This window comes from Leptopilina boulardi, unplaced genomic scaffold, assembly GCF_019393585.1.
Source record: "Leptopilina boulardi isolate dan_hultmark-lab unplaced genomic scaffold, ZJU_Lbou_2.1 LbouV2_292, whole genome shotgun sequence".
Lineage (NCBI taxonomy): Eukaryota > Metazoa > Arthropoda > Insecta > Hymenoptera > Figitidae > Leptopilina > Leptopilina boulardi.
The window spans coordinates 786779-814624 of NW_026137854.1; the positions used below are offsets into that span (position 1 = coordinate 786779).

At 27.4% G+C, this 27846-nt stretch overlaps 1 long non-coding RNA gene across 1 annotated transcript; it reads left to right on the forward strand.

Annotated features, from left to right (window-relative positions):
• Positions 1 to 20477: 20477 nt before the first annotated feature.
• Positions 20478 to 21271, forward strand: LOC127282300 (uncharacterized). Its single transcript, XR_007843189.1, has 2 exons — positions 20478 to 20777; positions 21106 to 21271. It is a non-coding gene; the product is annotated as an uncharacterized LOC127282300 (long non-coding RNA).
• Positions 21272 to 27846: the final 6575 nt, after the last annotated feature.

Below are 27846 nucleotides of genomic sequence, written 5' to 3' on the forward strand. Positions count from 1 at the left end.
TTGTATATTTAAATTTAGTAAATGTGTTAGAGAGACTCTGACAGCTGATTGCTTGACAATCCGCGGTTTTCCCTTCCTACTTTTCTTCGTATACTTTTGCTGTATATTTCTTACCGCCAAATTTTCCCTCTAATCGCATTTTTCGCGGCGTCCTTTTTTCTTAGCCAATAATATTTAAATTATTTTGGTAAGGACAGAGCGATTTCTCTCTTTCTAATTCCGTTGTAACGTATACAGAGAACAATGCCATTGTTCAGCTGTCAATCATTTCTCAATTATTACTGTAATTTCTTTAAATCTTTAATATCTTAAAAAATAATAATTTGACAAAAATTTTACCTTTACCATTAATTTTTAAATAATTTTTACTTTTATTTAACATATAATTTTTATTTTAATATTATTATTTTAAGCAATTAAATAAAATAATTTATATTATTTTATGTAAAAAAAATGAAAAATATGGTTAATTAATTTAATAATAGTTTATATTTATTTTTAATATTGTTAATAAAAAATATTTAAATTAAAATTAAATTAATAATTTCTCTATTTTCGAAATTATATCTTTCATCTCTTACTATTATTTTTCCTTATGTATTCTTATATGGTGTTATCTATGAATGTCTTCTGTCTCTTTCTATTATTTCTGAAATTCTATTTCTCTAGATTTAAATTTATTTCTTAATATTTCTTTTCTTTGATTTTTATTAATAATTTATAACTTTTTTCTTTTAAAACAATTAATTAATTTTTTATAATAATTTTGCAAAATAAAATAATTTCTATTATTTTATTTATTAATATTTAAGATAATGTAAAAGGGTGATTTGTTTATTTATTATTAATTATTTGATATAATATTTAAACATTAAATTTATTTTATCTATGCATTTTTATATTTCTAGGATTTCTATATTAGTGTATAGTTTAGACAATCATATACACACACATATATATATATATACTCATTCTCCTGAGTGCAAGTGTACTCATGAAAACAGTATTTCTCTTTCTTATATTTTTCTTTAGCCATGTGTATATATATATACCTGTACCAAAATATAACATTATATTTTTGAAATTAAATGATACTCTATTTTTTTCTTTACTTGCATTTAAATGAATATAATCCATTGACTATTGGAATAACTCTTCAATTAGAAAAAGGAGAAATAGTTTGTGTCATTTAAATTGTCAAAACTAGTAACAATAATTTTATTCTTCATTTTAAAAAAAAAATTTGTATATCATTGATTCAATGAAACATTCTAAAATCCTCTCTGGGAATAAATTTCGTTTAAAGAAAATGAAAAATTCTTAATAAAAATTTCGCTTCAATATAATAAAAATTTGAATAATGGTATCCTTTAGAAATAGAAATTGTAATAAAAATATCCTCATTAGGGATACATAAAATTCAATAAATCCTCTTTGAGAATATAAAATAAAAATATGTTTATAACTTGAAAATTTTAAAAATTTCGTTGCATAAGATTTTTGTTAAAAATATTTATCCTGTTTTTAGGATTAAATAATAAGAAATTTTGTATGATCTCTTTTATCATGAATAAGGTATTTAAGAAAAGAAATTAATTTATTCAAACTCTTCTAAAATAGAAAAAGATTTGTTCTATTCGAGAGAAAGAATTTTACAAAAAATAGATTTTTATTATAATAAAATTATAACAAAAATGAATTTTCAATTAAAATGAAAAATTAAAGATGTTCAAGGCTGCAAAATATACATAGGCTTTTTAGCAACTATAACATATTTGCGCATATGAACAATAAAATTTGTATTAAATAATTAAAATTACTTAATAAAAATTTCCATTACTCTTAAATATTTTCAGATGGGAAAAAGGTAGTAAGGAATAAAAGAGAATATACAAATGAAAATAAATTTTTATTTTTATTACAAAATTGAATTGAATTTTATATTTTCATTCGGGAAAAAGCGTAATCCAATTCATCTATTACGTCGCGTTTACCAGGCATGGTAGAATAACTGACTAATCTCCTAATGATTTGGTTCATACGCTTATTTTCATTAATTAATTTTACAATTTCCAATGCAACAGTATAAATTTTTCCTGAATTTAAATCACTAATTGCTGATAATTCTGTAAAATTCTTTTTTAATATTTCAATTTGTTTGCTATTTTCTAATTCAAGCACCCACAAATCTTCGTTGTCATCTTTTAGTAAGTGAATATCTAATTCAATTCCGGTTAAACCCTTTTGATTTTCTTTAATTTCCCTTTCTGATTCCATTATGGAAAAACCTTTAAAAAAAAAATAAAATAATTCATTGTGTATTATCCTTAACGTTATTTTCGATATATCAAAAAGAGATTTTTAAAATTTAGAATTTCATCTGATACTAGCATTGAACATTCATAATGACACCATAATAGAATTTAAAAAGAATAAGAATTCAGGGTAACAAACACAAAAAAAAAATTCAAAATGGCCGACTACTGGTGGTAGAAATGAATGGTATAAGGGTAAACCTATCATTCATTTATTTAATAATAAAAAGGTAAAGATATATATTTATTTAATTTAGAAATAGTTATTTATTATAATAATAATAAAAAAAAAAATAATTATTTTATTTTAATTTTTATAATTATAAATTAAATGAAAAAAGTTTAAGTAAAAATAATATTTGAATCTGTAAAGGACTTTTATATCCACAAAATAACACGCAAAAGATAAAAAGGGGTACCTTAGGGTTGTATTCAAATTTGAAAAATAGACAATCCTTAAGGTGAATCTCGATATATCGAATTCAACATATATCGATATATACAATCGATAGTTGGATATATCGAACTTTGATAAATCGAAATTTTTAAATTCAAATAAAGTAAAAAAAAAATTTGATAAATTGAATAATTAAATAATATTATTATTAAATGTTTATAATATTATTATTATTTATTATAATAATAAAAAAAAATTCTGAAAAATAAACAATTTTTCAAGAAAAATTATAAAATTCTTAAAAATGGTCTTAGAATTACCATTCAAATTTTGAAAAGGGTAAATAAAACGGGTTTTCCTAAAAGGGTTTTGCAAAGTTCAAAAATGATATCAGATTTTCTGAGGGACTTCGCGTTCGCGAGATAACGCTCGAGAATCGCGAGGAATTGAACGGGGTCTAATCACTGCGCGGGAAAAGTGGGGAGTAAAAGGCTACACGCCAACTATTGCTGTCCAACAGTAGTTTAAGTTGATGTCTGACTATTTACGTCAGACGCAAGGCTATACTACTGTAGAGCCACTTTCCTACTACGCTCAACGCGTTCAGCGAGAGCCAGTGACGTCACACTAGCGTACGATCTATTGAAATATACGCGAGCGTGAATTTATTTTAATTTTGATCGTACGACTTCCATTCAAGTTTTGAAAAGGGGAGATTAAAGGGGTTTTCCTAAAAGGGTTTTGGAAAGTTCAAAAATGATATTAAAAATCGCGAGGGACTTCGCGTTTAAGAGATACCGCACCAAAATTTTAAAATGAAAAATAGTACTGATCTATGAAAAAGAACAAAATGGCGGAAAATGTATATGCAAATCAATGTAAATAATTTTTACCACAATATTCCATATGATAATTTAATTCCATTTTATAAACAGAATGAATTTTATCATAAGGACATTCAACTAATTCGTTTGCCTCTTTACAATTTTTACGACACTTTAAAAAATGAGAAATAACTTTAGCTTTAGAAATTCTATGAGATCTATCATAGGGACATGTGACTAAATTAACTTGGACAGGTACGTAATTCATGATAAATAAAAGTCAATATCAGAAAAATTTTGAAAATTCTACAGAGAGAGAAAGGAAAATTCAATAGAAGTTAACCAAAATTATCCCTCCGGGGCCTCCAAAAATTTAATCTATGTTACGTAATGTAACATAAATAATATTTTATAAATTTTTATAACAAATAATAATAATTAAAAATTTTATATTTCAAATTAAAATTATAGTTATAAAAATTTAATTACAATTTTAAGCCTGGATTCTCATCCAATAGCTTGGCCCTGGCGGATTCGATTTACCTAAAATCGACCCAGCTGGGTTGAATCTAAGTCGAATCTAAGTCGAATTTAGGTAATTATCAAAAAAAGCTTTAAATTGATGAAAATTTATAAAAATTAGTATTGTGAGGTTAAATGAACATTCATAGAGTTAATTTTTGTAAGAATTTTAATTATTAACGTGATAAATAATAAATAATTACTTGATATGTGCAAGTGGTAACTGTAGATTTTAACTCGTTGTCAGTTTTCATAATATTTTCAGAAATTAGTGTAAAATGTGTGAAAAAATAATTTATATTTAATAGAAATTGCAAATTTTATTAAATTATTTTATTATTTAACAATCACATTTCATAATAATTGCAATTTAATTAAAAAATAACAGTTTTCTTAAAAGTGACAAGAACTCTATTATACCGACCACACACGGTAAAAGTGCGCGAATATGAATGCACATGATCTTCTGGCGGGAAAATTCAAATTGTTAATTACAACTATTTCATTATTATCTTAATTTCATTAATTAAATATATTTGATTAACCATAAAAGATAATCATTTTATAAAAATTTTCTCAGAAATGCCGAATTAATCATTTATTTATACCAATTTACTTATATTAATACTAATAATCACTATTTCTTTACTTTTAACTATCGCCCTATATTAGTTGCAGACGCCGTTAGATGGCAGCAGCATGCAGGGAGCACAAATTTCCAGCTATCCTATTACTTAAAATTAGTGATTATTAGCATTAGTATAAATAAATGAATAATTTTTTTATAACTTGTATTAAAAAACAATTTCATTAAAGAATTGTGAATATGAAATAAAAAATCTGCAACTTTTTTTTAAAAAAAAAAAAAGAATTTTGTTAAAAAAATGTAATTGTTAAATAAGTTTTAATGTAAATTTTTCTTATTTTTATGTCTAAAAAATTATATTTTTGTTAAAAAATTATGATGGCAAAATACAAATTTAACTAAATTTTTTGATCTTTTATTTAAGAATTTTTTAAAAAGTTATAAGTAAAAATTTAAGAAAAATATATCAGCTTAATTTTTATTATTTTAACAAAATTCTAAAGTTTTTTTTATAAATAAAGAAAAAAATTGCATATTTTCTATTTAATGAATGTTTAAAATTTGTAACTCTTTTCAAATCTTGGCGCGCGTTCCGCTGTTCCGTGTGTGGTCGGTATAATAGAGTTCTTGTCACTTTTAAGAAAACTGTTATTTTTTAATTAAATTGCAATTATTATGAAATGTGATTGTTAAATAATAAAATAATTTAATAAAATTTGCAATTTCTATTAAATATAAATTATTTTTTCACACATTTTACACTAATTTCTGAAAATATTATGAAAACTGACAACGAGTTAAAATCTACAGTTACCACTTGCACATATCAAGTAATTATTTATTATTTATCACGTTAATAATTAAAATTCTTACAAAAATTAACTCTATGAATGTTCATTTAACCTCACAATACTAATTTTTATAAATTTTCATCAATTTAAAGCTTTTTTTTGATAATTACCTAAATTCGACTTAGATTCGACTTAGATTCGACCCAGCTGGGTCGATTTTAGGTAAATCGAATCCGCCAGGGGGGAATTAATTTTGGTTATCTATTGAATTTTTCTTTTAGAAATTGAAAAATATAAAAAGGAATACATAAAATAAGGATTAAAATTTGTTAGTCACAACTACATAAAGTGACATTAACAAATTTAGGAATCAAAGGTTGAAAATAATAAGGAAACACATAGGTCAAAAATAATACAATTTTAAAGAATAACCGCCAGCTTTACTACGGCAGTATTCTTTGGAATTGGGAAATTGTGAAAAGTTTTAAAGATTGAAAGAAGTTTTTCAAAAAAAGAGATAAGATAAAAAATAAGAAAAATATAATTTTAAAACTTACTTTTTTTTATTTATTAAAAATGATTTTCCCTAAAGATGCAAAAATATTAGAATGTTGTCCTTCCTTGATAGTCAGTAATAAATGTAGAAAATGCACTGAACTTTTTAAGAATAAAATAACTTTTTAAAATTTGATTTGAGTACGAATAACTTTTGAAATAATTTTTTGAATGTAAATTTTTGAAAGATTTTTGAATGTAAAATTTTGAAAGAACTCTTATGAGTTAAATTGTAGCAAATGTAAATGTTTTTGTGACTGAAGATTTTAGGGAAACATACGTTTTTAAAGGTTTGTCCCCACTACAAATTTTGAGTTTTTGGGGTAGATTTTGAAGAAGGGAGAGATTTTTTGTAGAAAGGGAAATTTCTTGTAGGCGGAGAGAAAAAGGGAGTTGAGAAAACTTACTATTGGAGTTTCTCAAAGAAAATGGTAAAAACTCGAAAGAAAAAATGGAGAAAACTCATTTACATTTTCTCCCTATTGGGCCCCACTGACCCAACCCTTAGGGGGGTCGGAACTTGTGGGTGTTCCTTTAAGGACACAGATTTCTAAAAGTAGGGATAAAATCTCAAAGAAGGGGACATCTTTTATATTTTGCATCTTTTTACAATTAGATTAAATTTTTGTTATAAACAATAATAATTTTTATTATAATTTGTTATTAACAATTATTATTTGATTTAATTTACATAACCTTTTTTGAATTTTGGTTCTACGACGATTTTTAAGAATAATTCATTTCTTAGATTTAATTTATTTATAATTTTTTATAATTATTGTTAATTTTAACAATTTTGTATAATAATCTAACCTAACATTCGAATTATAGTTGTAATTAGTTAAAATTTTAATTATTTATAATTATTTATTGCAAAATATCAATTTATTTTAATTATTATTAAATTGTATTAAATTTTAATTGTTTATTTATTAATTTTAATATTTTTATAATTATTATTATTAATTTTATTTATATTAATAATTTTAAACAATAATTAATTATAAATTTCGACAATTATTAGTTTTTTTATAAAATTTAATATAATGATTGAAAAATAATATTTAAGTTATTTATTAATAATAATAATAATGAAATTAATTATTGCAGTTAATTGTTATTAAAAATATACATAATGTCTAAAATATTTCATTCATACTATATATATATATATCGAACATGTGCATTTCTGATGCACTTGTACATACATAAATTGGGAACCAAAACGAATTTTATTGCAACCAGAAGGTTCTTTGGCGATAGGGACTACAAAACCTGTCGTGAGAAAACCGAAAATGAAAGGAAAAGGACCCCAGCGGTCGACATCTGCAGGATGCACTTGTAGAGTTCGAAAAGATTTTTATGGTTGTATTTTATAATTTTATTGCTTACGGATGTTTCAGTTTCTTTGATTTTTGGAAAAAGTGTATTCTGGTAAATGTTGACCACTAAGGTTTCACGTTTCATTATCTGCTTAAAAAGGAAACAAGAGAAAAAACAGATACATTATGAGTCGATGAGTACAAAAAAGAACATGATTTTTTAAATAAACAGATGTTGTTTTTCTTTAAGAAGATAAGAATCGTGGGAGAGAAAAAAAAATTAAATATAGAGAAAAAATAAGATTGAAAAATGACCAGATGTAACAGTAGCATTTGAGAAAAAAAGCCCTACACACTTGTTCACGAACTCCCAAATTACTTGTTAAGAAGTACTTAAAATTAAAATCGCGTTTCTTCAGTGGGATGAGGGGTCTGTCTACATTATTCGTGCTTTTGACAGGATCTTTCTCGACACAAGACCGTATCAATAGCGTCTTTTGAATGTGGTTGCAATTTTCATAATAATTGCGAAAAATTTCTTCTTGTCTAATAAGATCAAAATTTGTCGGGCAACTCAATTTACATCCACACAATATTTGGCCAGTGAATACTTTTGCAGGTATCACTTTTCCAGAAACAGTGACTCGTTCTCGTCCCTTTTCAACATTTTCTTTGGCTATACTTTTTTTGTGCAACTCAGATGGTCATTTTCTTTTCCGACAGAGTTTTTTTCAGGTGGTGAAAAATCTAAAAAAAAGTATATTTGTTATTTAATATCGTTTTTATGACAATGAGCAATTCCTCATCCACCCTGGCGGATAGGAAATTCTATGGATTAAAAAAAACAATTAAAAATTAATCACAAATACAAACCATCATTTTCATTTAATGACGAAGTTTCATTAAGAGACTTGTTTGTGTCCGTTAAACAGTCTTCAGAACTTTCTGTAATTAAATTTGAATTGCTTATGGTTAAAAATTATTTTATTACTATTATACATTTTTTTATTTATCATCATTATTAGCCTAACTTGCAAACATCAATAAAATTTATCCATCAATCATAAATTCAGTTACTTATTTAATTCAACTTACCTTCATCTGTTGAATCCATTTTGATTCAAAAATTCTACTTTTATCTAATTAATTCACACTTTTAATTATTTTAATATTTCTGTCACAGAAGAAAAAAGTAAACAAACTTTTTTTCTAACTGTTTTAACCTCGTAAGTGGTTTTAAACGTAACGAAATTGTCATTTGTTTTCTTAACATGAATACAACTTCTGCACGGGAACGGAAAAAATGTCTTGTTTCAAATTATGTATTAATCTATAATCAATTTTTTTTCCATTGGAAAATACTTTTTCTTTGATTACAAAAATTCCCACTCAAAAGGGATATTAAATATTTAAAAAGCATACTTTCTATTTTTAAATGACTGTTAATTTTAACTAAAAAAATTTATAATTTAAAAAATAATGTAAAAAAGTTTTTTACATGGGAAAATATTTATTTAATTGACAAAATTATTTTCATTAATTTAATACTTTGAAAATGCATTTAAAAAATTGTTAATGTCAACTATACATGATTGGAGAACAAAAAAAGTATTTTAAGACACCACAATAAATATTCAATATTAAAAATTTGACAAGAATTAAATTAACGCGTAGGTCAATTTAATCAAAAAATAATTAATAAGGCGAACAAACAAATTTTTTATCATACATAAATGAATATATCGTATAGTAAATTAGCAAAAATTCAATTCAGAATTCGGCAAAAACGAAATAAATTTTGATTACGGGCAAAAGTGAGATAGAAAGATATCCCGTTTTTGCTCTTAACTTCAAACGATTCGTTTCTCTTCGTGATTAATTATTATTCCTTTTCTGCGATAAAATATAGTTAATTAACTCTTGCTCTGAATATTTCTATAACGCATTTTTACTATCAGCCCCTCAATTTAAATTATGAACAAAAACTTTTATGAATTGTCCTATGTAAGGATAAAATTACTCGTGTCGTAAACTTTTACCATTTTTACGTCATTTTTACAATCAAAAAGACAATTGTCGATGAATACCGACTGCTGCCGGGCATTAACGATTGCACACGGCGCATAAATCGTAAATGTATGCGTATATTATGAATTTCAAAATTTGGGAATTTTCCAAAAATTGTTAATATTACTTTAAAAAAATGGTAATTTTACACGCTAATGTATTTTTCTAAAGAAACAGGAATATTACCAACACTTGTGATTATATTACATTAAAAACAGGAAAAATACTACAGTGTGGAATTGTCATTTTTGCTTTAGTAAGGTTACGTTCGCTAATGGTAATTTTCCCATCTAGTGCAGTTTCACAGCCTTCAGTCATTTCGTCCTTTTGAAAGTGGGTAACATTATTACCCACTTTAAAAGGAGGAATTTCGCCGAGGAATGAAATTCCCAATATTTGAAATAGTAAAATTACCAAATATTGTATTTTCCATTTTGGACCCTGTATTATTTCTGCATTTAATATAGTATTTGTGCCAGGGATTCTTAAAAGTAAAATTCCTATCTTTAGGAAAATTCTGTTTGGACTTTTTACAGTGAAGCTGTTCCCATTTACCCTGATTTTTCAAATTTTGGGGGTAAATGGGGACAGCTTGTTATTATTAACCAAATTCACAAAAATAAAAAATTCAAGTGAATTTCTGTTGTGGGAGTCATAACACAGGCACACAAAAAAAATGGTTGTCTGTTTCTTGAACTAGACATACCATTCCTATAGTATTTTGGCCCGCTGAATACGAATATGAAGTCAGAATTGCTCCATCACCCTCTGATTTTTTTTAAATCGAAAAAAACACCCCCTTAATCGTTAAATTCAAACTTAGGAGATAAAAAATTAAATAAGAGATTTTTTTATTAAACAGAACCTTACAACTACGTATTTTGGCTCCACTAACTCAAACACAAAGGAAGAACTGATCCAGCACTCTCTGGATTTTTTACAAATAGAAAAAACCACCTTTAATCGGCCAAATTCAAACTTAGCAGATAAAAAAATTAAATAACAGATTTTTTTAATAAACAGAACCTTACACCAAGGTATTTTTGCACCACTAACACAAAAATAAAATCAAAACTGATCCAGGGGGTCGATTACGTAACTATTCCGCATTCCAAATTCCGAATTCCGCATTCCACTTTTCACATTCCGAATTCCGCATTCCACTTTTCACATTCGACATACCGAATTCCGCATTCCACTTTTCACATTCCACATTCCGCATACCACTTTTCACATTCCACATACCACTTTTCACATTCCGAATTCCGCATACCACTTTTCACATTCCACATTCCGAATTCCGCATTCCACTTTTCACATTCCACATTCCGCATTCCACTTTTCACATTCCGCATACCACTTTTCACATTCCGAATTCCGCATACCACTTTTCACATTCCACATTCAGAATTCCGCATTCCACTTTTCACATTCCACATTTCGAATTCCGCATTCCACTTTTTACATTCCACATTCCACTTTTCACATTCCACATTTCGAATTCCGCATTCCACTTTTCACATTCCACATTCAGATTTCCAGATTCCACTTTTCACATTCCACTTTTCACATTCCACATTCCGAATTCCGCATACCACTTTTCACATTCCACATTCCGAATTCCGCATTCCACTTTTCACTTTCCACATTCCGCATTCCACTTTTCACATTCCACATTCCACATTTCGATATCCGTATTTCACATTCCGCATTGCGTATTTTACTTTCCACATTCAGAATTCAACATTACACTTTCCACAATCTACTTTCAGAATTCTAAAATACATTATATACTTTCATTAATTACCTTCGAATTCTTATTAATTACTTTCGAATTCTTTTTAATATTTTATAAATACTGTATTCTCCTTTTTACGTGTTGGATTGTAAATTTTAACTCTAACTTTTTACATTCTTTTTTTAATATTCTGATTTTACTTTTTTACTTTCTGATATAGGTTGAAGGAACCAATTGCCGAGCCGGCACCAGTGTTCGAGCCGCGTTGACTAATTTAAATAATAAATAGTAAATATCATTATAAACTTGAGATGTAAAAATATTAAAATATTCCTGAACAATATGTACGCACATAAAAAAATATTTCGTCACATATTTCAAATCCAATTTTCTACAAAAAATAATTTTAAATACGAAATCGGAGAACAGACGCCATCTGCTATTTTCATTCGTAGTGTGACACATATTTTGTATTTTCAAAAAGCAGAAAATTTTTACATTTTTTAAATAATGTCATCTATTCCATCTGATGCAAAAAATGACAAGGATTTCGAAAAACCTATCAGCTATTTCTTGTGAATTTTTGGGCAGGGTTTCAGTTCCGCCTTTTACAGTTGTTCAAAGACCGATTGTATATTGTCTATTAAACAAAATATAATCGTATATAATTTCTTACTCTCCATGGACCGACTCTAAAGAGGGTGAATGTGTATGAATAATAAAGTTACAGACAGACCAAATTTTCAAAGATCAATTATACACAGACCGAACCTTCATGGACCGACTGTACATGAATACATTTTTTCAAAATTTCGTATTTTGCAAACCATCACTACATGGACCGATTCTACATGGACTAACATGAATATATTTTCTCAAAATTTTGAATTTCGAAGACTGACTACACGGACCGACTGTACATGAATATATTTTCTCAAAATTTCGATTGTTGCAGACTGATTCTACACAAACCGACCATACATGGACCGACTGTACATGAATATATTTTCTCAAAATTTTGAATTTCGAAGACTGACTCTACACGGGCCAACTCTACAAGGATCGACTCTACATGGACCGACTGTACATGAATATATTTTCTCAAAATTTCGATTTTTGCAGACTGATTCTACATGGACCGACTCTACACTAACCGACCATACATGGAGCGACTGTACATGAATATATTTTCTCAAAATTTTGAATTTCGAAGACTGACTCTACACGGACCGACTGTACATGAATATATTTTCTCAAAATTACGATTTTTGCAGACTGATTCTACATGGACCGACTCTACACAAACCGACCATACATGGACCGACTGTACATGAATATATTTTCTCAAAATTTTGAATTTCGAAGACTGATTCTACATGGACCGACTCTACATGGACCAACTGGACATGAATAGATGTTCTCAAAGTTTCGAATTTTCCAGACCAACTCTACATAGACTGACCCTATATGAACCAACTGTACATAAATATATTTTCTTCAAGTTTTGAATTTTGTTTACCGACTCTACATGGACTGACCCTACATAAACCAACTGTACATGAATATATTTTCTCAAAATTTCAAATTTTTCAAACCAACATTACACGGTCCTATCCTACATGAATAGATGTTATCAAAATTTCGAATTTTGCAGACCAACTCTACACGTAATGACTGTGCATAAAAACCTTTTCTCAACTTGTCGAATTTTTAAGACCGACTGCATCCAAAAATTTTTTCAAATTGTCAGTCCTTCACAGGCCAACTCTACACCAAAGAAATTCCTCGAATTTTGAATCCTTTACAGACCAACTATACACGGGCCAACTATACATGAATTTTTAAAAATTTTTGATCATTCACAGTCCGACTATGAAAGTTTCTTTTAAAGTGCCGACCCTTCATAGACCATCTATACATTGACCGACTCTTTCACAAATAAATACATTACGTTTAGATCGTTAAAAATCTTATTTTATTTTTGAAAATATTAACGAAATTAGGTAATACGAATCATAATAAAATCAAATCATAATTAAATTATTTTTTTGAATCGATTTGCGACCTTTCTTTCGAGGAAGGTTCTGTTCTTCTTTCTCGATTTGTTTTTTAGGTCGACCTCTCTTTGGCTTTGCAATTGGCGCTTTTTGACTTTCATCGTCTGTTTTTTCTTTCGGAGTGGTGGGTTCGATATTTTCATCTAATGTAGCTGATAATTCTATAAATTTTTCATTATGTCATTTTTTATATATATAACTTCATAACTTCATATTTTTCTGTTTAAATATTTTTCTTCTTTTGTGCCTTACCAGTGTTTTCTAGCAAGCCATTTATTTGTTCACGATGTTCACGTGTAACAACTGTTTTCAGGAATTCTTCCAAATCAATTCTGTATTGAATAGCATATATTAAATATTTAATGTAATGGTTATTTTCACCGATTGGGTTAAATTTAATCTTCGAGCAGATTAAATGTAATGCATGTGGTGAAAACAGCCTCATATTTCTTTAAAATTAGTATAATGAAGAATAAGAGCAATTTTGTTTCTCTTACTTTCCACTTAGTAATTCCTTTTGACAATGCAGAATGTGAGCATCATTTCCAATAGACGTTTTGGACTGTGAACGTCTAATCGAATAGCCTTTTAAAACTCGTAAATACTGCAAATCCTCGGAAGTTATGTAGGCAGCCATTTTTTCTCATTAATTATTATAAAATATATGTATTTAATATTTCAAGTAATAATGAATATGAATTATTACACAGAAAAATTGATTGCGTCACTTTTAGTAAAGACCCCCTTCCCTCTGTCCCTCCCTATATGGGAGCGTTCACAAAAATACTTATGTATGTATTTTCATAATCATGCAGATAACTTACTTAGGAAAGCATACATATTTGGATGATTGCCCCCTAACTCTTCAAAAGCATTCTTATGAAAGCTCTCAACAGCGTTGTTTGTTCTTTGGCTACAATTGCATACACAAAGGACAGGTGCAAGAGGAATCCACTGCTGTTTGACATAATCAAGAAAAGTTTCAATTTCTTTAAATTGTTGTATATCATCTTTACAGATTTTCTCTATCATTTCTAAACCTTCTAAAAATCGAGTATCCGGTGCCAAAGCAAGGTTCATTACCATCCACAATACAGTTTTTTGAGCCTTTTTGCGAATCAAACCTAGTTTCTTCCATCGTTTTAACAAAGCCTACAGAAAATTAGTAATTTTTGATAATCTTATATTAATTTTATGCAATACAAAAATATTTAGTTAAATTAAACAATTATTTTTGTTAATTTAACAAAATATTTTGGTGCCTTAAATATCAGCAAAATTATTTGGTTGCACAATTTTCCAAGGTGGATCAAATTGATCTAAAAAATCGGTTCAAAATGTTGCACTTAAACATTTTAAACCGATTTTTTGGTTCAATTTGATGCACCTTATAAAACTGTGTGTTTTAACCAAATATTTTTGTATGGGGCCGTCCATAAACTACGTAGCCCATTTTTTGGGGAATTTTAACCCCCTCCCCCCATAAAGAACACATTTTCATACATTAACGCCATTTTTTCCTCTTATCGTAGCCAATGGCTTGACCTTGCCCTCCCACTGAAGAACTACGTGGTTTATGGACAACCCCTATTTTGAATAAAATATTTTTCTCAATGTATAATTTTTATATATGAATCTGCGATTTTTATTTTTATTTAATTACCTACGTTTAACTATTTTAAATATTAATGCGATATAAAGAATAAATATAACCTGACAAAAGTGAAACCAGCATGCTCTAACTATGATTTCTCTTGGAATGCTTTTACTTATCGATTTGTGCATAGCAGTTTCAAAATCTGTCATGATTTCCGCCAAGTTTTGTTGTAAGTTAGGTGATAATTTTAATATTTTTTCCCATACTGCGGTATATAATTGCAAAGTTTTTCTAGTCATCAAAACCCATAGTGAACAAAAATTCTAAAAAATTTTAAAATATGAATTATTTATATTAATAGCAAAATGTTAGTTTTGCAAAATTGCAAATTTGCAAAATTAAGAATAAAAGTAAAATTTTTTATAAATTGTAATTTATCACTTTTTACACGTAAATCTACTTACTTCGCCTCGATTTTGGATATGGACTGTGTATAATTGATAAATTGACAATTGACGTGGCGTTACCTATAATTTATTGTAGGTAAATGATAATAATAATTTAATTTATAATTGTATTATTTATTATCAACTTTTGTGATAAATATTGAATATAATATTTAAATTTAGGGCTTTAAAAATATATTAATTAGTTTTATTTTTCAATAATTGTTAATTAACAATTTTTTTAGGTTATAACTCTTCTTACCGAAAAAGTAGCATCGATATCAACCTTCTTTGTGTCATTGGAATTCATTAAAGAAATCATTAAATCAGAAGCAAAGATAGCGGCTGCCGACCCATCTTTTGCTTCCACAATGCCTCGAAATAATTTCTTGGTTGGTTCAAAATTATTTTTTAATACGTCTTCAAAATCTACCATATACTTTGGTACATTAGGTAATTTATTAGTTCCGGTTCTACGAAACATCGAGGATCTCATAGGATTAAAAATTTAAAATTTACAGAAGATCCTATTTCCGGTGGTTGTCTATACGTAGAAATAAAATGTATTTCTATGAAATGTTTACAAAATCAATTATTTTTCTGTGTATGATTTTTCTTTATGCAGTTAAAAAATATACTAAAAAATTAATTTATAGACTTACTGGGAAACAATTGAATTGAACAAATGTTTTGGTTTTAAATCAGGATTTTCACTTTTCTTCAAAATGGAACTTTTCAATTTCGATATTTTTTGCGCGTTATAATCCGCTTCATGGTTATGCTCTGTTGTAATTTTTACTATTTTTGATTCTTTATATTCTATTGCTGCCCCAAGACAATAAAATGTATCTAATTTGACGCATCGAAAAGAAATAAAATCTGCTGTCTCGTCACATTTTTTTGCTTTTTTATGATAATAAAAACCGTTGTGATAATATTTTGCTGAATTCTTACGTTCATCCTCTTCTTTCTCCATTTATCTTTAAATAATAATGATAACAATAGTAACGATAATAAGTTTCTGAAAAATGTTTTAAATAAATGATTCTTTTTTTAATGGAACTTAATATGTAATAATTTTTATTTTACCTTTTTACTTTATATAGAAATAAGAAATGTTTTTAATTACTGTTTTTATTTTGCAATATGGCAATTTATAATAAAAATTAAAATAAATAATTTTACGTATATAATTAAACAATGTGAAATACGGTAATTTACATCGTCTTTTGTTTTATCACTTTTATTTTGAATTTGTGTATAATTGAAGGTTATAAAATCATTAAGAGAGTGACATTTCTGAAATTTTATGATTGATATATAAAACTAAGACATGGAGGAATTGAAAGGCGAAAGGAAAGGAACAATGAAATATTTCGCCAACGGTTTTTTTTACCATAAAATGAAAAACAAGGAACCATCAGAAGACAACGAAAGTGAGGTAATCGTTTACAGATGTGCGACAAGGTCATCCACTCATTGTCCTGCGATAGCGAAAGAAAATGAAACTACAAAAATTGTTAAATTCTATGAAGTTCATCTGGATAAACCAGCACCTCATGGTGCGACCTTGTCTCAATTAAAGGAAAAAATGGTGAACATGGCAGGGAACACCGATTTACCTTACCGTGATATTTATAATTCTGTTCTCCAAGGGTAAATGAAATTTTGATATTAATCAAATTTTGAATATTTATTTATTTTCAATGACCGTGGTATTCAGCATTTAATATAAACAATTTTTTAATTAGTTTTGGAATCCTTTTTTTAATTGTCATTGATTAATTAAATTAATTAAATAATTAAACAAATAATTAAAATTAATTAATTAAATTTTGAATTAAAATTTCAAACATTTTTTTCGCTCAGTCAAGAAGACGAAGTAAAGGGATTACTTAATTTTGATTCTGTTAAGACCATGATGATCAGAAAGAGAAATGCAAAGGCAGGAAAAATTCCAGAAATAATGGACGAATTACCAGAGCATTTGAAAAATAATCATTCATTGAAACATTATTTTCAAGAATCAATAACAGTCAATGAATCCAGAGCAATGCTTTTTCTCTCGAATCCAATGCTCCAATTTTTGCGAGAAAATCATTTTGAGAATGGATATATCGAAGACTCGATTTATGTAAGATTTAATATATCAGTAAATTTAAAAAGTACATTTTTCAAATTATCAAGTTAAAAAGTTTTAAAAAAATCGTAATTGAAAAGTCTTGAATTTTAATTAATTTTGTTTTGTTGTCTTAGATGTTATAAAAAACAATTTAAAAAATTCGCAGTTATTATTTGTATAATTTTAAAATGGTGGGTTATATATTAATTTAATTCCTTGTAAAAATAATATATTTTATTGATGTAGCTTTCTCCCACGAAACCTGAATTTTCACACCTTTACACTGTTAGTGTGAAAAAAAGTGGAAGCAAAGAACCGGTAAATGCATTTTACATTTTCTATTAAATTTTTTTTTTATTGTTAATTATTGAATTTGTATTAGGTTTAAATTTTCTTTCAAAGGTATTTACACCGATATGGAGTTTGATGACTGATCAAAGCTTGCAGTTATGCGATGCGGTTTGGCGCAAGATTTTAGAATTAGTTCCGAAATTAAAAATTGATAAAATTAAATGCGGTTTCAAAGAAAATTCTGTAAATGCTCTTCACCAGAATTTGACAGAATCTGTTCTTCATGGGACTTGGCACCATTATATATTGGTAATAAATAAATACCCATATAAAACTTTTCGTTTGAGTAGACTTGGAGTAATAATAATTTTTTCATATTTTCTCGCGTATTTTTTTTTAATTTTAGACATTTTAATTTTTCTACTTTTTCATTAAAAGTCCACGTTGATTTGAGTATTGACTTTTTTATGTTAGTGACATACGCAAATAAAACTTAACACTGTTCCAGATGAATTTTTTTTGCATACAAAATTTTGAACTATATACTCTGGAGAATTTTAACTATAATTTTTTCATGTTTTTTAATAATATTTATAAATGAATTCTCAAAGATTTGGTTTTCAATTTTTTCATCATTTTGTTAATTTTCCTTGAAGAAATTTTAAAAAAAATTGATAAAAATATAAAAATGTCAAATCTCGACAATACCCAGGAAAAAATTGAAGAACAGTATAAAAAATTTATGTCCAAATCGTTGATAATTTTTGGAAGAATAATTGCGAAAATTATAAAAGAAATTAAAAATCTATAACCTAATGTGTATCTAAAAAAAATTCCATTACAAAATTCGCGAAATTTTTTCATGGAAATAGAAAAAATATTGAAGTTACAAACCCTTCAAAATTCTGAGAAATTCGAATTTTTTTAATTCTTATGGATTCCATGCGATGATAAAATAAGTTTTTCAATATACTTGAAGAGATTATCAAGGATTACTTAAATTCAATTATTTAAATTGACACGAAAAAATATACACACAGATTTATTTAATATAAATAAACAAAATACGTTTTTTTAAATTTCAACGTAATTAATAGGAAATATTGGCTGAATGGAAATCACTAAAAGTTACTGATAATTGCAAGGAAGTATTGTGGATGGCAATAGGCTTGCCATTAGCTCCATTATCGAATGTTCAAGAAGGGATTAAGATTATTCAAGACGAGGCTGATAAAGTAGCTCTTGAAGTACCACAGGTGAATTGCTTCATGACAAATTTGAGAACGAAGTGGCTTCCATTGTTAGAATCCGTCAACTTTTTCCATTGTAACGAGAAAATGGATCCATTCGAAGCAACCTTTTTCACTTATTTACTTTCATCAATCAGTCAAGTGCACAATCCTGACATTTCAAAATATCTCAGTATGTGTATTTTAATATATATCGGAACTTATATTAAACTTATTAATTTGTAGAATATTATTGTTATAATAATATTAATTTTTTATATTTATTCTTATTATTAACTCTGAAAAGAGTAAAGGAAATTATATTGACGGAAATCAATACAATAATTTTATGTTTACTTGTAAGAGAAAAAAATATCATTATTTTTATTTAAATTGACTTAAAATTTATCAGAAGTGATTGAGAAATTGATGAAACGCGAAGAAGAAAAATTAAGAAAATTAAAAGAGGGAGAAAAAATAAAACAAAGTAAAATGTTGAAATGGACCTTAGACGAACATATAAATGGATGTCAGGAAAAATTGGTGGTGAAAAGGTAAAAAATATAACCTAATAATAATTAGTCAATTACTTCATATTTGATGTTATTTAATATTATATTTAGATTGACTCTCAAAGATTTCTTACTGACTGTTATAAATTGTAATCGACGAATGGCTTATGGAAATTTGTTATTTCAAATGAGTGAGTAAAAATAACATAATAGATAGGTTATAAAGAACATAACAGAACTATTATCTTATAATTACAAAACTTTAACTGCGTCAAAATGAAATATAAATTTTATGCAAAAAAATAGCAACTGATCACGAGAGGAGTGACTTGTTATCTGATCCATCTTTGTTGAAAAGGAACGAAAATACGCCAGGTTTTAGTTCTTTAAATATAAATACGTAATGATACCTATATAGTATAATATAATATGATTATCATATAATATTATATTATAATAAGATTATTTATAAAATATTTTAATATATAGAAAGTGTTTTTGAGAATCTACGTGGCATTAATTCGAGTGGCGAAATTGCAGACAATTCAAATCCACCTTCACAACAATTAAACGCAAATTCAGACTATCCACAACTAGGTAATATATGTAAATTTAGTATAAAACTTCTTCTTTAGTATATTTTTATAGATACATGCTAATAATTAAAAAGAGTTGTGACAATTATTAAGAATGATAAAGAATTTACAAAACTTTATTTATATGAACTCTAACCAAATAAAAAAAATACATTACTAAAAAAATTAATTCATTTGCAGATTTTGATGATCTCTTCCCATTGGGTGAGACACATTGAAAATACTTTCTTTTCTAAAAAAAATATTATGCACAATACACAGTTCTTTATTATAAACTAATTCAAAAATAACTATTTATAGGCTATCTTGAACAATTGACAAACAAGGTGTCTTCTACGATTGAAGAAGATAAAATCTCTTCAGGTATTCTATAAAAGTGCGCAATAATTATATTTATGTATACAGTAAGAGTGATTTACTTTGAATCACCATTAAGTCTAAGTACAAGTGAACGCTCATTGATCAACGCATAAAAGTGTCCTTTTTGCACTCATGGGTTAAGGGGGGAACACCAGTTGTAACTTTCGAAAAATCAATTTTTTTTTTGTGCATTTTCTTAAAGTACACATATTTAGAAATGTGTCTGTAAATTTCAAAGTTGATCCGGTGAAAAATAAATGAGATATACAGAACACTGCATCGGCGCGTCCCGTGGCTTCATACAAGGTGGCCAGCCATAACTGACCCTAACGACAGATGGCCTTTTCCTATGATTTAGAAACGGCAACCACTGCGGAAGAGTTATTATATGGTCCAAGAATCGATGACTCTTTGTAACTTGGAAACAAAATTTCTTCTGAACAAAAAAAAGTAAGTTGAAACTTTGAATGCGTTTTTCTCAAAATGACATTTTCCAAGTCGGTGACCACGATTACTCGAATACCATTAAACCGATTTATTTAAAATTTAGTGTGCTTCATTTACACATATAAGTCTAGTTCGTGATCGAAGGATTTTTTTTTTTATGCAAAACTTTTTTTTATATAGCTGAAAATCGACCGTATTTTTTTAACGAAAATCATACTTTTGACTTTGACAGGTCGCCATTTTGTCAAATTTTTTTTTTTTTTTAAATCCTTCGATCACGAACTAGATAATCTTATAATAAATGTAAATCAATTTCATTTTTGTATTTCAGACGAAGTATACTTGCAGAATGCTGGTCACCGCAATTCGCCTTTTTTCTTAAGACGCCACTTCAATGGCTCATATCTCCAAAAGTTTTTGTTAAAAAAATTTTTTTTTTCTTTTAAATTACAGCTTTTTACATGTACTTTTAACTAATAAATAGTATTCTTTAAAAAGATTCATTGTTCTTTTGGAAAATATTCTTGAAAAAAGCATTATTTTTTGAGTTACAACTGGTGTTCCCCCCTTAATACTTTCAAAATCATTCTTACGGTATATAAAAATTCAATATAGTGACTTATAATATTATATAAATATTCAGGTAAAGAAGAGCAAGCAAATTCGGTTGTCAAGAAGGTCTTAAGCGCTTTGGATGGTAATGAAATTATAAACTATACTTTTATTTTTAAAAACATAATTGCTGGATAAAAATTAAAAATAAAATCCCCAAATAGAATAACCAGACATTTCATAAATTTATAAACTTAAAAAAAACATATTAATTATCTAAATAATTATTAATTGTTTTTTTCAATAGTTGGGATTAATTACATTATTTTAATTAATTTAAATAATTAAAATTACATTAAATAATCTAACTGATTAAGAAATTTACTAAACTTACTGAATATACATTAGATGAAAATATCGAACCCACCACTCCGAAAGAAAAAACAGACGATGAAAGTCAAAAAGCGCCAGTTGCAAAGCCAAAGAGAGGTCGACGTAAAAAACAAATCGAGAAAGAAGAACAGAACCTTCCTCGAAAGAAAGGTCGCAAATCGATTCGAAAAAAATAATTTAATTATGATTTGATTTTATTATGATTTGTATTACCTAATTTCGATAATATTTTCAAAAATAAAATAAGATTTTTAACGATCTAAACGTAATGTATTTATTTGTGAAAGGGTCGGTCAATGTATAGATGATCTATGAATGGTCGGCACTTTAAAAGAAACTTTCATGTAGAGTCGGTCTGTGAATGATCAAAAAATTTTTAAACATTCATGTATAGTTGGCCGGGTATAGTTGGTCTGTAAAGGATTCAAAATTCGAGGAATTTCTTTGGTGTAGAGTTGACCTGCGAAGGACTGACAATTTGAAAAAATTTTTGGATGCAGTCGGTCTTAAAAATTCGACAAGTTGAGAAAAAGTTTTTATGCACAGTCATTACATGTAGAGTTGGTCTGCAAAATTCGAAATTTTGATAACATCTATTCATGTAGGATAGGTCCGTGTAGTGTTGGTTTGAAAAATTTGAAATTTTGAGAAAATATATTCATGTACAGTTGGTTTATGTAGGGTCAGTCCATGTAGAGTCGGTAAACAAAATTCAAAAATTGAAGAAAATATATTTATGTACAGTTGGTTCATATAGGGTCAGTCCATGTAGAGTTGGTCTGGAAAATTCGAAACTTTGAGAACATCTATTCATGTCCAGTTGGTACATGTAGAGTCGGTCCATGTAGAATCAGTCTGCAAAAATCGAAATTTTGAGAAAATATATTCATGTACAGTCGGTCCATGTATAGTCGGTTTGTGTAGAGTCGGTCCATGTAGAATCAGTCAGCAAAAATCGAAATTTTGAGAAAATATATTCATGTACAGTCGATCCGTGTAGAGTCGGCCCGTGTAGAGTCAGTCTTCGAAATTCAAAATTTTGAGAAAATATATTCATGTACAGTTGGTTCATATAGGGTCAGTCCATGTAGAGTTGGTCTGGAAAATTCGAAACTTTGAGAACATCTATTCATGTCCAGTTGGTCCATGTAGAGTCGGTCCATGTAGAATCAGTCTGCAAAAATCGAAATTTTGAGAAAATATATTCATGTACAGTCGGTCCATGTAGAGTCGATCCGTGTAGAGTCGGCCCGTGTAGAGTCAGTCTTCGAAATTCAAAATTTTGAGAAAATATATTCATGTACAGTCGGTCCATGTAGAATCAGTCTGCAAAAATCGATATTTTGAAAAAATATATTCATGTTCAGTCTGTCCGTGTAGAGTTAGCCCGTGTAGAGTCAGTCTTCGAAATTCAAAATTTTGAGAAAATATATTCATGTTAGTCCATGTAGAATCGGTCCATGTAGTGATGGTTTGCAAAATTCGAAATTTTGAAAAAATGTATTCATGTACAGTCGGTCCATGAAGGTTCGGTCTGTGTATAATTGATCTTTGAAAATTTGGTCTGTCTGTAACTTTATTATTCATACACATTCACCCTCTTTAGAGTCGGTCCATGGAGAGTAAGAAATTATATACGATTATATTTTGTTTAGTAGACAATATACAGTCGGTCTTTGAACAACTGTAAAAGGCGGAACTGAAACCCTGCCAATTTTTGAAATTTAAATAAAATTAAAACTCGGTAAATGGTGCTGTATTTTTCTTAATCTCCAATTGTCGAGTTAGCAACTCGGACACTGAGTTCGACGTGTTTTTTGTAGGTTAGGTTTCCCTTGGTTATTTTTTAGAAACGTCAAATACTAAGAGCAGTAATTAATTTTTTTAATTTTCATAAAATATTAATTGTACTATTGAAATTTATATATTTATTGTATTTTTATATTTATAAATATGTTATGTGCGCTCTGTAAATTGAAAACTTGAAAACTGGGTCCCGAAATCGAACACTGGTGTCAGAGACTCGAATACTGGTGTTTATCACACCATGCAGTCTTATATTAATTTTTTCATAAATAATTTACTTTTTTAAAATAAATTATACCAAAATTAAAAGCTTTGAATGCTCTTTTTTCAAAAATCTATTTACAAAGTGTATTGATGGCATTATTTCTGAGTTATAAATTTTTTAATTTATAACCTCACTATTTCCTCGACAATTGGTTCCTTCACTCTATTCCATTTCTAAAAAATATTTAAAATTTTTTAAATAGTTTTGTAAGTTGACCAAGTTAACTTTATTTTTGATGAATTAATTTGACATCTTTTTGGAGCATTAAATACGATAAACATTTCAACGTATTATTAAATTAAACTTGAATTAAATAAACAAACAAGAATAATAATTTAGAACGTGCGGCTGAGTTAACAAATTAATAAAACCAAATTTTAACAATTTAAATATCACTTATTGAAAAAAACTTAAAATTAAACTAACAAGAAATTACATAAAATGTTCTCGAATTATTTGCGTCCTCACTTCTTCGCCAATTGCAATATCTTCTACATTTGGCAATTCCTCCTCATCATTTTCTATTTCAAGTTCTCCAGCAATGCGTGGTAAACGATAAAATTTTCTTATGTTGTGAAGAATACAACAAGCGTTTACTATCATTCCTAAGTAAATAACAAGTTTTATTGTATATTGTATATTTTATTTATTTTTTTATTTTATGTTTATTATTTTATTTTTATTTTATTTATTTATATTTTATTGTATATTATCTAACTATTAAGGCTATGTGAGAGCTTTCTACGCGATTCCCATGAAAAATTTTTTTAATGTAATTCCAATATTATTCTCTGAAATGATAAAAAAATTTGGACTAAAATTTCGGGGGCATGATAGATAAGGTTATCCAAAATTGCACTGATGTTCTCGGTTTGAAACATCAAGTACAAAAAATAAGTTTTAAAATTCCCATTTGGAACGAAAGTTTGCAGCAATATGATAGGGAATATACAGACATCGCTTGAATGTGTTATTGGTCTTGGAAGTAACTCCAATTCAAGTTAGTGGGCGCTTAGTAAAGAACTTCTTTTTAAAATTGTTTCGCATTAAATTTTATAGTATAACTAGCAACTTTGTCGTCCGCAAGCGGCCGACTACGTTGCTCGTGTGCATTAACCATATCTTTATTCACTTCTTTTTTTTCAAAAAATTTAATATTAGAAATTTTAAAAAAATTTCTTCATATTAAATCTACCACCCAAGGCACGGTTGGCCTGAACTAAATTTTATTCAAACTTTCAGTAACTCTAAATTTTTTTGTTGATTCTGAATTTATATTTTTTTAGCATTATTTTAAGACAAAAAAGAAAAAATTCGGCGGAGGGCTTTTTGAAATATACCATTTTAAAAAAAAAATTTTTTTACTAAAAACTAAGTTACAGATTTATTTGAGTTGACTCGTTTTGTTTGTATTTTTTTTAAGCAGTCTAATAAATGTTAAGGTATTTAAAGGATAAGTAGGATTTCATAGCTGCAAAAGGTTTTTAATTTGACAAACAATGTACCGTTGACAAAAAATATTTTATCGAACTAAATATTTGAAATATAATTTGTAATAAATCTGTAATAAAAATTACAATATTTTTTATACACATTTTAAAGATTTATAAATGAAGTTAAATTTTAAAAATGTTTATGCAAAATATATAAACATGTAGCTTCAGATGTGCGAACTATTATACTGACACACTGCACATCTGAAGCTACATGTTTATATATTTTGCATAAACATTTTTAAAATTTAACTTCATTTATAAATCTTTAAAATGTGTATAAAAAATATTGTAATTTTTATTACAGATTTATTACAAATTATATTTCAAATATTTAGTTCGATAAAATATTTTTTTGTCAACGGTACATTGTTTGTCAAATTAAAAACCTTTTGCAGCTATGAAATCCTACTTATCCTTTAAATACCTTAACATTTATTAGACTGCTTAAAAAAAATACAAACAAAACGAGTCAACTCAAATAAATCTGTAACTTAGTTTTTAGTAAAAAAATTTTTTTTTTTAAAATGGTCTATTTCAAAAAGTCCTCCGCCGATTTTTTTCTTTTTTGTCTTAAAATAATGCTAAAAAAAATATAAATTCAGAATCAACAAAAAAATTTAGAGTTACTGAAAGTTTGAATAAAATTTAGTTCAGGCCAACCGTGAAGGAGCACGGAATATTGCTTGAATGTCAAGGTGATATCAAGCGGGAATATTTTTGTGACATTTAGGCGATATCATAATGTCCGCTTCATGGGGACATTCTACGGTGATATTCTTATGAAATTCGCGTGATATTTGTATGGTACTGAGGGAATATTCCCGTGAAATTCACGCAATATTAAGAAAATATTCCTGGGATATTAAGGGAATATCCCTATGATATTGAGACAATATTCCTGTAATTTAGAAAATTCTAAAATGTTGTTTATTTTGAATATTTAATTAAACAAATAAATCAATGAAAAAAATTGAAATTTTGTTAGAATTTTATAAATTATCTTATTAATATCACTGGAATATTCCCTCAATATCAGAGGAATAATTCACTCAATATCACACAAATTTCACGAGAATATTCCCTCAATATCATACGAATCACACGTGAATATCACCGAGGAATGTCCCCGTGAAGACATTATGATATCGCCTGAATGTCACAGGAATATTCCCACTTGATATCAATGTTACATTCAACCAATATTCCGTGCTACTTGGGCGCTTAACTTTACTTTTCCCTTATGACAGCAACTACTAAATAATCTATGTGACGGTCTCTCACACAGAAAATGTAACGCATAACAAAACTTACATTCTACATTCATCAAACCTAAATAATTCTGTGGAACCTTACTTTCATTGAAAACTTTAAGACATTATTGCATCTCCTACACTTTTTTATTTCGGTTATCGTTTTCACATGCCAAATTCTTTTCTTGACGCACTTTCTTTTCATCTTCCGTTTCCGTAGAAAATTTGTTCTTCTTACATGACAAATTATTTTCTTGACGCACTTTCTTTTCATCTTGAGTTTCCATTGATATTTTTCTTTCCTACATGCCAAATTTTTATCCTTGTGTATTTTCTTTTCATCTTTAGTTTCTATAGATAATTTCTTTTTTTGCAGGTCAAATTTTTTTTGCGCTCTTTCTTTTGTATTTCTGTTTCTGTTTCATTACGATTACGTTTTCTCAATCTACCATTCTCTTGTCTAATTATTTCTGCCTTCCCTTCCTTCCCTTTAATTCCTAGAATTATCTTTTTATCAATTTCTTCACTCAGAAAATACTTCATTTCTGAATATTCAAGTGGTGAAATTTTGTTCATATTATTATTAGTTGTACGAATTATTTTCTCTTCACTAGTGTCATTTAGAGAATGTTTAATTTCTAAATATTGTGTTAATAGAACTCTGTTAATATTATTTCTGGGAAAAGTATTAAAACAGAACAAGGGTTCAAAATATTATTTTTAAGTTCCTGAGCTCGATTTATGAAAAGACGATTCCAATCATTCTCTATTATCGAATTCCTATTGTGAGACGTTCTTATTGACGGAAAATGATTTAAGCGATTATTTTCAAACATTGACTTTAAATGGTTTCTCATTCTGTTATTATCAGTTTCATAATTTACGCTGTTTGACATTACGTTAAAAAATATAGATGTTGCAAATGCTATTCCATATACTCCACACTCAACACTACCAAAAGGTTGTTGATCAACAACTACAAAAACTACTGTTGGTTTAAAAGGGAACAATCTAATTAAATATTTCATTTGATGCACATTTAAACACCCCTCATTAAGGCTATAAAAGTATAAGTACTTTGCATATTGAAAAAAGAATTGGAATCTTTTTTTAATAAATCTTCAAATTTGTAGATATGCATGTCATTTAACAATTTATTTCTATTTTTAACAATTTTTAAATCTTCATCACTCAAAATAACATACTGTTTTATGTTGGCCATAGTATACTTCGTTTAATTTTATTTTTGATTCATGAAAATCTAAATATCTTTAATCCTCTCGCTCACTCTCTCCAATATAACAAATTTT